Below are 13,368 nucleotides of genomic sequence, written 5' to 3'. Positions count from 1 at the left end.
AGTGAGTTCCAGGACAGCCAGGACTATACAGAGAAACCCCATCTTGAAAAAAAAAAAAAAAAAATATATATATATATATATATATATATATATATATATATATATCATAAGAGATATTGTGGTATTATGATATGTATATGCAATATTTAATGCTGAAATCAGATTAAACACTTTTCACCTCCCTAGCTGTAGTGTGTCATGTTTATAATGCCAGCACTCTTGAAGCAGAGGCAGGAGGAAGCCAATTGTCTAGATTATTCTGCCTAACTATTGAGTTTCCACCTCAAATTACCAAAGACTTTTTATTTCTATAATAAAAAGTGGTTATTTCTATAACAGCGACTCCATAGGGCCCTGTAGTTGAATAATTGGTCCTCAATTCATGGAATTATTGGGGAAGGATTAGGAGATGTACTCTTATAGAAGACTTTCTCTCACCCCTCTTCCCCCCCCCCCATCTGTGTGTGTGTGTGTGTGTGTGTGTGTGTGTGTTCAAGATTGTTTCTTAAGATGTGAAGCCTCAGTTCCTGCTCTCAGGCCATGCTTGCTTGCCTGCTGCTATAGTTCCTTCCATGATGGTCATGAACTCTTAAAACTCTGAAACTAAAAGGCACAAATGATTTGTCTTCTGTATGTTATCATCACAATAGAAAAATCAACACATCTCCCTAAACATCTATCATCCCTTTAGGACTAAAATATTTAAGATACCTTTGCCTTTTTGCTAAAATGCCTTTTTGCTGAAATGCGTAGTGGTTTATTTGTATAACCTCTATTATCCTGTAGGACCCTGAACTTCTTAAATGTAACAGTAATCCTTGACCAATCCTTCCTCATCTATCCTTCAATCCATCCATCCATCCATCCATCCATTGGAACTTGACTCTCCTGCCTCTGATTGCCATAAATCTATTCACAAAACATACAAGATCACTGTTAATTTTTCACTTGTTGATAAGACCACTCTCTCATATTCTGTACTCACCATTACTTAAGTATATGTTCTCCTGTATTTATGACAAATTTTCATGACTTAGGACTCATTTTCATTTCCCATTAACTTGTATACACGTTTCCATTTTCTACATGGATGCTTACTTTGAAAAAAAAATAGAGTAAAACTACTGCTTATAATAAAGCTATTTTATGTCCTTGATTCTCCTGTGTGTGTGTGTGTGTTTGTGTGTGTGTTTGTGTGTGTGTGTGTTTGTGTGTGTGTGTGTTTGTAAAAGGAAGGGATAAGAAAGGTTAATGGGAGTGGGACTTAGATAAAACACATTACAGATATGAATGAGAGTATATAATCATAATTAAATTAATAATTTTAAAGTTACAAAATATTCCTCTAGCTTAAAAAAGAACTTTTATGGTGTTGTATTTTTTAATATGGCATTCAATACAATACTCAATACTGTGTAACAGGTTCCAATTAAATAATGCATGTGCTAGAAAATTACCTATCACATACTTCACATTTATTTTCATATTTACACAAATAAAAATACCTTATAGTTTTATTAATCTCATTTGTAGCTATAGCTATAATTCATGATATATATTAACTATGTGTATATTTTTGTTTTTTAAATCCTCTTAAATTTGTTAGATTCCTTATTATTATTTTTAAGAGAAACATATTTTACTTTTATTTGCTCAAATGTAGTTATAGGATACACTTATTTTAAACTCTAGCAACCCTTTCCTTCTTTTGCCTCTTAACTTCTGAGGTGAATTTTACATTACTTATTTTTAACAGTTCTCAAAAAATAAAACAATTTTAAACTAACAAAAGTTACCAGTATGATTATGAACTGTGTTTTCTGTCTATTTATAAATGAATCATACCTGAAAAAGTTAATCAAGGTGAAGAATTACAAACTTCTAGACTTATCTATTAAACTATGAACATCATCTTAGTCAGTCTACTCTCCCACCACACCTACCTGGGGAATTCACAGAGCAGGGATAGGTATAGTAACTGCAGCTGCAGAATAAATGCTAACAGGGATAAAGAGCAGAGTTTCCTTAGAACTTAACCTTCCATATACTGCCTGGAACACTCTATTTACCATCACACCTTCTGAAAGACTTACTCAGAGATGCTGAAAATGCTGCTTTCCAATTGGATAACTCTCAAATAGGGTAGTACAGGTAGTTTAGAGTTGAAGTTGAGAAAAATGCAGGACAGAGGAGAACCATCTTGCTTTCTTTCATGCGGCACACAATGTGGCTGTGCCTTACTGAGAATGCTAGAAAACGCTTTAGTGTGTTGTTTTACATCCATTTCTAAAGAAGTTTAGGCACATGCTTTATGATAAGCAGTCCAACAGATCACAAAGTGGTAGTGAGGGACAGCAAATCCTGAATTCATACTGTGTCCTGAAAATGGATTTCCTCAGCAATGCTGTATATTGGCAGCAGGGTGCAAGAGGCGATTAGAATGAGAAATGGGGGATTACCAAAATGTGGAACCATGAGGTAACTATCTACAAGCATCCACAATATTCTTGACAGGATCCACCATAGATGGGTGGTTTTACAGACTCCAGTAACAACAATTAGTTAAAGCAGTAATTACAACTTATAAGTCACTGCTTGTTGCTCAACTCCAATGATGCCAATCACTCTATCTGTATTCCTTTGTCTTTTGACACCATCCTGTTAATTGGAAAAGAAAAAAAGAAATGACCTTGTCTTTGTTATTATCTTAGTCTGATATATCTTCTATGTGTGTCCAATAGAAAGGGTTCCCACTTTATCTAAATAACAAATGTACTAGAATCATCTCCAGGAAATTGTATGTGTTCAGCCTGCATCCATGGAATCAGAGGCTGTGACCCACAGCTTCATCATATGTTAAATAACAATGATTTAAATTGGGGTTAGGTAAGTGATAACCACTGACTAATAAGAAAGTATGTTATTATATGAACTAACCAGTACCCCCTGAGCTCGTGTCTCTAGCTGCATATGTAGCAGAAGATGGCCTAGTCAGCCATCATTGGGAAGAGAGGCCCTTGGTCTTGGAAACTTTATATGACCCAGCAGAGGGGAAGGCCAGGGCCAAGTAGTGGGAGTGGGTGGGTAGGGGAGCAGGGGTGGGGGTGGGTTATAGGGAACTTTCGGGATAGCATTTGAAATGTAAATAAAGAAAATAACAATAAAAATAAATAAATAAATAAGAAAAAAAGAAAGCATGTTATTACTACTTATTTCAGAGTAGTTTACAGTGGAATCTTTCAAAAATAATACCACTTCTGTCTAAGTTTAAGTTTGCTGAGGTACATAAAAGAAATGATAATATGTAATCATATCAGGTGAACCATTAAAATGGGCAAGAATAAATGTAGAAGTAGTAGTCTTATTAAAATGTTTATTAGATGCAATCATTACTCAAATATTAGCCTGGAGAAAAGCCAGAGCATAGGAAGATATGCAGTACTTGAATTTCAGGTAGAAATACCTATTATTTGAGTAATACAGTAGTTCATGATAGAAAGAATGGCCTGTGACCTCAGTCCAGCCCAGTTGTGAAACTTCTTGCTTTCTGATTATACTCTTGGGACTCTAATTTTCTCATCTAACTAGAATAAATAGTTTAGAGGAATATTAAGAAGAACTTTAGTATTACTAAAGAACTTTATAGATGGTTTAATAGACACAAATCTTTCTAGATCAAGAAAAATAGCAAGGATGGGTTCATTGGTTGTTATTATTTACTTGAGAACTATGAATGAAGCAATATGGAAAAAAGTCAAATTTGATAGAACATAATGATTACTACCAGTATAAATCCCATTATTGGCTTAGACATCAAATATGTTTGATTCCCATTCTATGTATGTGCAATGTTTTGAGAAATGGAAGAAAAGATAGGAGAGATATCAGCATAAATGCTTCAGAGTCCAAGCTTTCTGTACTCTGAGTGAGCCTTATGCTTCCAATATTCTAAAACTTGTGTCTTTACTGTGTGAAAGTTTCTTCTGTGCCAGCATGCATTCCTTGTAATTTAGTGGCAAATGCCCTTATGCGTCTTTCTACATTTGAACACCTTTCTTCACTTCCCATAAAGTTGATATATATTGTTTAGGGCATGCTACTTGTGCTGAAATCATTCTGTTATCAATCTTTATCATTCATATATTATTGCAAATATATGGTGATAGCATGCCTAACATGGAAATTTCTCATGGAAATTATTTTTAAAAAATCTCAATCTGTCATGTTGATGTCAAAAAAAAAGTAGTTGGGTGACTAAATTTTGACTATTCATCCAGATGTTAATATTAATCAGCCATGTCTGTGTGGATGTACATACATGTGGCACTTACTGTCTTTATATACTTAGATACTTTGTTTGAATATACACAGATCTCTCTGATTGTTATCTACAGATTGAATTAAAATCACTACTAATAGTGCCATCTTGTGTCTGAAATTAAAAATTAAGAGACTATGCAGATGATAGAATTTTAAAATTGTTTTATTAATTAAATTTGTTCTTAGATAACTTTACACATGTACTCAGTGGATACTGACAGATTTTTACCTCCTACCCTCTGCTATTTCCTTACCATCCCAATCCTCAGTTTAAGATGAAAAATAAAATTAAAAAAACCCTACAAACTTTTCCTCTCAAAATCAAGCATGTGGGGGCTGATATCTAAGGCACCACTGAGGAATGTCTGTTTGCCCGGCTTTGTCTGTAATGGACAGCTGGATTCCTTATGACTACTCAGTGGTTTTCCTGTGTGCCTATGAAAATCCTCCAGTATGGATGGATTCCTCCTCATGAGAGAGAGTACCACCCAGACTACAATGATTTGACCCAGTTTCTGCCCTTAAATGTCATGCTGAAGATGTTTCTTGGTGCTCAGTTGGGTTCAACAATTGAGGAGGAAAGGCCTCCCAGCTAAGCATCTTCATCTCCAAGGTGATTCCAATCTCTGATGCAAAACGAGGAGGACCTCAAGAAGGGGACCAAGTTCTACCTGTGAATGATATGGATGTCCAAGGAATCACGCCCAGCAAAGCTGTTGAAATCCATAAGACAGCCCAAGAAATCAGCGTTTATATGTGCGTCTTTCCCTGCAATTATCATCGCTAAAAAGTGTGGACTGTACACTAAAGACTTACAGTCCATTGTCCTCCATGTGGAACCTTCCAGGGCAAGCTGGCTAGACCTCCAAAAAGCTGGGGGGAAAGTCAGGAAATTCTATTCTCCACACCCTCCTTGTGAATGGGCAGGATGGGGAGAAAGCTTATCAGCTGTATTATATATATAAACTGTACTCTACTGGGAGTTTCCTAGTTTGCTAAGTGAGTTTCATTCTGAAAAAGGAGGAAGATAATGAGGTCTAGATGTTTGTAGCCTGTGGGAGAAGTAACTGGCATTTACTAGGTACTTTAGATTGGCCACTTAGTCAGCTTATTATTTTATTCATAGAATTCAGTAGAAAAAAAAAAAGAACCTTGGGGACCTTCCATCTGATTCGCCTGGTCATGCCATCTAGTCCTTGTACATATACCTTGGAATCCCATACACTTGGAAGACTCCAAGGAGACATTGGTTTTTCCCCTTTTCCTCATCCCTGCCACTCCCCAAGTTAAAAAAAAAAAAAATACAGATTAAAAAAATAAAGCATGTGAGGGTTTAGGAAGGTCATGATTAATTAATCAACTAATTGATTAATTAATTGTTTATTTGTTTATTTGATGCTACCGAGTCTAGTGGGTATATCAGCTGATACTAAAATGTAAAATTTATTTCTTTTGACTTGATTCTTTAAAAAAATTACATTCTCTAGAGGGTTCACTTCTGAGGATAAAAACAATATAATCAGCTTCAGTTTTTGTTTAAAGCAAAATATGAATATAATGTAGCTTTTACTATTTAATTTATTATGACAGTTAAATATACAACAGTATATTTAAAGACCTCAAAACACGCCTAGCTAATGAACATTTGCACCAATGTTGTAGGTTTCTACGATTAATAAGTATCAGAGACAATTAACTTAATGCACTTTAAATTTTAATAGTGGATTAATGTAAGAGAAGTGACTCAAGATATCTTCCCCCAAATGTTTAAATTTATGGTACATTCAAGGCATAAATCCACATTTGTTTTCAGAATTGCTTGTCCCGTAATTATCAATACTGAGTGGAGCTCTACCACTGAGCTACCTTCTCAGCCCCAGAAAATACACTTAATTATCTCTGTTCTGGGAATCCATAACTATAATCTGCTCAACATTTAAAATTCTGGATAACATATGAATATGCAAACAATACTTAAGTGAGTCATGCTTTTCTGGTGGTAGAATAATACCAAACCTCTAAAAGGGTGAGAAGGGGTAGTAGCAAAGTAGATGGTTCCTGGCAACCTGTGGCATACCAGAGACACCACGAATGTTCCTGCCCTGTACTTTAATTTAGAAAAGATTGTTGTGCAGTCTCTCCATTGAATTTGCTATATTAGCATTGCTTTCAAATTCTACCATGTCCCTCTCCTTTGCTGGCCCTTCATGTAAGCTTCTGTTTACAGAACAAAACCTTTGCTCACTATGTACACTTTTAGATTTCAGAATTAAGGCATTAATCTCATTCAAAGTTTCATTGTTCTTACTAGAAACTTGTGATTTTTCTTTTAATTAGAAAGCAGTGCTTTCCAGTCATTATTTCTGAACAGGATCAAGTAAAGAAAATACAACCTTTTTCCTGAAGTTTTAAGATATGGAGGTTTTTAAGACACTTAGGTTTTGGATAGAAAACATCCCTCTGCAGTAGTAGAAACTAGGAACCTCTTCTCTAGTTAAGTCTGTTGTACACATATTGGCATACAGCCTCTCAGTCAGAAGGTAAGTCTTAAAGGAAAGTCAAACAACACCCCAGTGTGAGATTTCAAATTTGTAACACCAGATCTCAAGACTGTGGAGTTGAATCCAGGAAGGTTGGGAGTTCAAGAGAAGTCTGAGATCAATAAACAGACCCCATCAAAGGAGAGAGAGAGAGAGAGAGAGAGAGAGAGAAAGAGAGAGGATGTGGACAAGAGGACAGAAGATAACAGAGAAGAATATCTGGGCCCTTTGCAAGATTTTCTGGATGCCAAGAAGAGAAAATATTGAAATACCGAAATATTGAACTCATAGAAAACCAGTAAGACATGAAATAATAACCACATCAAAGGACAAAGGTGTAGAAAAATTTTACCCAAAAGCAACAAGTTAAAAAAAACACCAGATACAAAAGCACATGTCTTCAAACTCAGCATGGAGGAGAAAGAGGCAGGTGGGTCCCTATGAATTGTAGAGCTGCCTGGCCTGCATAGAAGAGTTCCACGGTAGTTAGAGCTACATTGGAAAACCATGTCTCACTAAAAATGCAATGAATTGTTTTAGTTTTGTTAGCTGCATGTTTGTATATACATGTATCAATCTTCAACAAGGAAAAAAAGCCAAATGAAAATTTAGATAATTTATCTTCATCTTCCTAATCATTCATATCTAATTATCAGCTAAGAATTTTATGAGTTTAAAGAGTTAACTTTCTTAAAATTCCAAAATTTCTCATAGAAACTCTTAAAACATCATTTAAAGTAAACCACACTTTAGTGTTTACAATAAAATATATGATCTAAAAAATATGACATTTTCTATGGTAAAGAATAAACTAAAGGCCATGTCAAAAAGCAGAGAGTAGTTTAATGCAATCTCAGTATTGGTAACTAAATCCCAATTTTTATGAAATATTAAGAGAAAGATTTATTTACTGACCTGAAAGATAAATGAGAAACCTGCATACTGAATCTAAAACATTTGCCCCAGCTTAGAGATTTGATAAATTTATGCATTAAAGAATCAGGACAAAATCAATTTTAAATTTTTGAAAATTCCAGTTTTCAGAAATGTAAAGTAGATTAAAAAAATTCTTAGGTTTCCAATGGTAATGTGTAGGCTAAGGTAGCAATCAACTCCACAGGCTTTGGCATCATTTTTACGCGCTAAGCCATGGGCGCCCAGACACTTACGGAGACACAAGCTGAATAGTAACACTATATTTTTATAACATACAAAATAGACGGTAAATTAGAGGATGCCTCCAACCAATTTGAAAGTGCTACTTTCCACTTGTAGGGCTGGTTTATGGATATTTATGGATCTGTTCTAATGGGATTAACATATAGATAATGGTGCCAATGTGACTTACACACAAGGAGTGGCAGTAATAAAATGTTAACTCCTATGATATGTTTGTCTCAAGAAAACAAAATATAAAACTTATGCTGCAACGTTAGTGTGCAAGTGACCTGTAACCTTTGACCAGTGACGGTGCTCCAAAAGGACCATGTAGGTCTAAGATTTTTATCTCAGATAACCAACTATCTTTGAAACTTGACCTTTATGAATAATTATACTAACTAATTTAAATAACCTGCAAAGCTATCACTTAAGTTTCTATGTTATGTAGCCAGTACATTTTAAACATCAATAAATCTTAGATTAGGGAAAAGTGTTCATGGCCATCATTCATTAATTCCTTCCATTAACACGTTTATGTGTTTTACTTAAATAATCCAATTTTAAATATATTTTACTGCAATTAAATTTAGTGACAGTTTTTTTTTGAGCCTCTACTGCATGAGAAGTTGACAATTGGCTAAAATAAATGCTGATTGATGTGGTGCAGTATCACTATAACAAGGCATACATAGTGCTTTCGACACTTAGGAGCCTTACCACTCTAGTTTCAGAGTTAAATAAGCTCATTTTTTTTTTTTTTAGCTTATATCATAGCTACGATTTTTCATCTTCCTTTCTTATCACATATTATCTGAAGCATTCTTTATCCTTTAAATGTTTTGTAGCAAACATTTTGAGGAGGAAATTATGGAGCTTTGTCTGAAAGTTATTTCCATTTTTAGTCAATTCCTGATCTATTCTCAAATATATGAGGGGAACATTTTGAGAATATAATTTTAGCTGAGACTTCCTGGATAATATATAATGAGGTATATTTCAGCATTATTTTAGGGAACCTAATGTTATTTATTGGAGTGAATATTAAATGTTAGTTTATATGTTTCAAGTTTTCAAAATGTAGCTGAGCATCTATGATTCAGATTAACTATGATCATCAGGCACATGGATAATGGGAGCAGGGTCATCACAGAGACATAAGCAGTCGTAAGTTTATCAGAATGAGTCACTTCTCATTGAATTCATCAGAAGACTTGTCCCTGGTTCCCAAATATCACCATGGCTCATTCTCCCCAGGTAACTTCTGTAGAGAAATTTCTTTACTCCTTTGTCTGTGATGATTAATTGTCATCATCAACTTGATTTGATTAAAAGATACCTAAGACATTGAGGAGGACCTTCATTGTATGTGTCTCTGAGGCTCTTCCAAGAGAGAATTATGTAAGGGAAGATTCTAGATAGCATCATTGCATTTTTTTTCAGGTCCTGGATTGAATAAGAGGGCAAAGACCAGACATTCCTCTATCTCAGTTCCCTGACTATATGTGTGATGTGACCAATATCTTCATGTTTCTGCCATGGCTGGAATCCTTCAAACAGTGGTATCCTTCAAAATAATCTGCTGTCTTCCAAAAAGTGGTTCTTATTGAATATTTGGTCACAACAACAGGGAACTTAATACAGAAAATTAAAACAAGAAGTGTGGTCATTGCTATGATAAAACTGATCTTATTCTTCATGAGCTTTCTAAATAGCATTATAGGAAGGTAGAAGAGTTTGGAGTTACATGCTGTAAATCCTTAGAACACTATAAACAGACCTTAACTGATCATCAATTGTGAGTTTGGAAGTCCAAAATTTCAGTAAACATGCAGGCCAGAAGACACCACTCAAGTTTTTAAGAGGCAAACAAGGACTCAATTGTTCAATGAGTTAAAAAGTCAGTCATGTTACAATCTGGCAAAGACACTGGATATGATCTGCTTATATCAGAGAGCCGGACTTAGTGTTTAATTTGCAGGAAAATTCAAGAAAGACAAATATCCATTGTATGGTATGGTTCTGCTCACTGCTCTAATCCAGCTTTGCAGGAAGAGAGACCGACTAGTGGAGCAGAAAGTATGAGAAATGTACAGAGTATTAAGAAAAGGATAGGGGCCAAGATGAAAGTTGCAGGCAGTGTGGGAGCCAACAACACAGCTTCAGTTGCTAATGAGATCAGTAAAATTAACAAGAAGCCACTTAGCACTGGGGTTTCAGGAAAGGTGGCTTGAGGGCCTTGGGTTTAATATTTCTATATAAAGTATGAGTGTGATAATATCAAAAAAAAAAAACAAACCATGGATACAAGAGAAAGTGTGACTTCATTAGAAAGCAAGGGTAATTAAACACATGTGATTATATATGAATATAAAGGCAACTGGTAGGAAAAAAGAAAAGAGTGAAAATAATTTATGGCTACTTAAAAACACTTTAGAATATTAACTCCAAACATTCATCAAGAAGTGTAAATATATCTAAAATGTTTAATGAGCATCTATTCTGAACCAGCTAATGAATTAGTCATTAATACTATGAAGGTAAATAACACATATCACATTCAGTAAGCTTAAGATTTTGTGGAAGTTAAACTTGATAAATAACTACTCCATTGTGACAGGTTCCAAATAGAGATAAATTAAAATATCATTAAATGTATAAGATAATAATGAATATGTTGTTAATATATAATGGTTAACTGAATTTTATATGTCAGTAGAAAAACATGTATCATTATGTGATGAAAAAATGGTTTGGAAATAAGTGACTAAAAATAATTCATGAAGGGCTAGAAAATGGTTCAGGGCACAAAGGCACTTACTGTCAGCATGCCAGGGTGTGTTTATGTCCCCAGCCTACAAGCATGCCTTGATCCCCAGCACTAGACAGGATTAACACAGGAAGAACCCTGAGTCTTGCTGACATTCAGGATAGCTCTATGTCCAGTGTCCAGTGATAGCCTTTGTATTAGTAGTCTAAGGTGGGAAGTGACAAAGCAGGACGCCTCAAATCTTCTGGCTCCGAGCATACATAAGAAGGGCTTCACGAAATAAAATAGATAAATTTAAAAAAAAAAATCCAAACAAAAAAAAAAAAGAAGGGCTTCACACACAAATGTGATTAGAAATCAAAAGTAAACAGACACATATAGACCTAAAATAATAATTCATGAAATATAATTCTTCCTTAATATTTTGACTATAATACCCAAAGTTATAATGAACTATTATTTATTCAACTTTAATTGTTCTACACATTACCAGGGTAATATTATACACCGTCCTAGCTGCATAACATAATGAAACTAAGTGGAATTTTCCCACAATACAATCAAGAAAACACTGTTATCAAATGGAAGCATTTTGCATAATTCAATTGCAATATCTAATTAGAAAATCCAATTACAAAAAAATGCCTGATTTAGCTACTTATACCTCCAGACAAGAAAAGATGAACATGTCAAGCAGAGTTCAGTATAAGCCATTCTCAGACTTCCAAGGAAGTTAGAATTCTGATGCTCTAATGGGATATGCAAAGCAATTGTAGTATATGCAAAAGGTTTCTAACACATGGTTACATAGAGCAAACCATGAACTTTGGTCTTTGTATCACAACCATGAAGTATGTGTTCATGAGAAAAAAATCTTCAGAATCCATTACTTTGTACTGATAATTGTAGTCATGTATGTGTATGTTTGTGTGTATGTGTGTGTGTGTGTGTGTGTATTTACATATAAATACAGAATGCTACACTTTTCTGATACCACCAAGGAAAAGAAATCAAGAAAAGATAGAGGAATAAAAGTCATATAGGAATAAAAGGATGAAGATGCACAGGTAGCAATATACTCTGTGTATTTAGACTAGTGCATCACCTGATAAAATGACTGAGCCTAGCTGTCTACTCAGAACAGAGGTAAGCCTTATAGCTCATTAATGACTAGCTGTCACTTTTATTCAAGGATGCTTCTTCCTATTTCCTATAAGTACTTTTCTATATCCTAGTGAATATGAGTGAGATTTCCTAATTTTTTTCAATGCATATTCTAGTGGCTCTGATTCCATCTCATTGCTTCTTCAGCCCCAGACTCAATTAAGGAAAGAACCTGAGGTCAACTAAAGTTTAATATGTTAACAATTTTTCTTAAATCATTAGTATTTCTAGGTATGTCTAAAACACCAGTTTTATTCCTGATACAGAAGGCCAGTTATCTAGGAACCTTCTTCTAGGTATATTACTCATGTCACCTGAAGAGATGACTTTCATAAATTCTGCTGTCTAGAGAATTCTCATGGAAATGAATGCCTAATGTATTAATGTCTGAGGACCAGGGATCAACATACAAATGTGTCCATAATGAGACACTTCTTGGAAAAATATGTTTTCTTTTCTCTTTTGCCTTCTTTTCTTTCCATTTCTTTCTTTTTTCTTGTATCATGTCGTTTAGAAAGCTATTGAGGAAGACATTTTTTTTGATTATTTGTAAAGCATGTTTTGATAGTTGGTGTAAATAAATAAAAGACATTGGGCAAGTCTGCTTTTTACATTATTTTCTGTTTGGGATATTTCCTTCAGGAGAACACACACACACACACACACACACAATGGACCATTCCATTGCAATGAGTCTCATTACCTAGAAAGGTTAGGTAGGTTAGGTCAAAGATAGCAATGTAAATGAGTTGTGTTGATTAAAGCATTTTAATGTGTAAAAGAGTGACCCAAAACAGGAGCTGATTAAACATTTGTTGAAAAATCATTTAGGGTAAAAATTGAACAAACATCTCTTGGTTCCATGAAAGAACGTCACAAAAAGAGCTTTGTCATATTCCCATGGTAAAGTGGTAAAGCAAATGTCATAGTGGCACCTGGACCTTTGTTCTTAAGTAGTACATGTGCAATGTTGCATCTCACCATTTCACTAAGGTCTTCAGCATTTTCAGTTCTCAGACAATTCTTAGAGCTCTTTACCAAATCACACAAGTGACTAGTTTCCCATTTTCCTTCTGGGAATTTCTATGATTTCTGTGTACTTAATTTTACTTCATTTATAGTATTTCCTTTATTAGTGGTTTATCCAAATTTTATTCATGAAAATCTTCCCAACTGCCAGGTCTAGCTTATTTACGTCTGTTTTTTACTACTGACTTGGGAAACCACCTTCAACATATATATTTCTTTTTTTTTAACTCTTGCATTTATGTATTTATTTATTTATTTATTTTTATTATTTTCTTTATCTACATTTCAATTGCTATCCCCAAAGTTCCCCATACCCTCCCCCTGCCCCTGCTCCCCTACCCGCCCACTCCCACTTCTGGGCCCTGGCCTTCCCCTGTGCTGGGTCAT

The 13,368-nt window shown here is 34.6% G+C and overlaps 1 long non-coding RNA gene and 1 pseudogene across 1 annotated transcript in view; one reads left to right on the top strand and one right to left on the bottom strand.

Moving 5' to 3' along the window:
- Window positions 1–13,368, bottom strand: part of LOC110338783 — a 674,342-nt gene that overhangs the window by 100,069 nt on the left and 560,905 nt on the right. The gene's annotated exons all lie outside the window — the stretch shown is intronic.
- On the top strand, window positions 4,709–5,128 carry LOC110338778 (annotated as a pseudogene).

This window comes from Mus pahari, chromosome 1 (assembly GCF_900095145.1).
Source record: "Mus pahari chromosome 1, PAHARI_EIJ_v1.1, whole genome shotgun sequence".
NCBI classification, from domain to species: Eukaryota; Metazoa; Chordata; class Mammalia; order Rodentia; family Muridae; genus Mus; species Mus pahari.
Note: the sequence above shows the minus strand (reverse complement) of the source record. Positions and strands in the feature narration are given on the sequence as shown.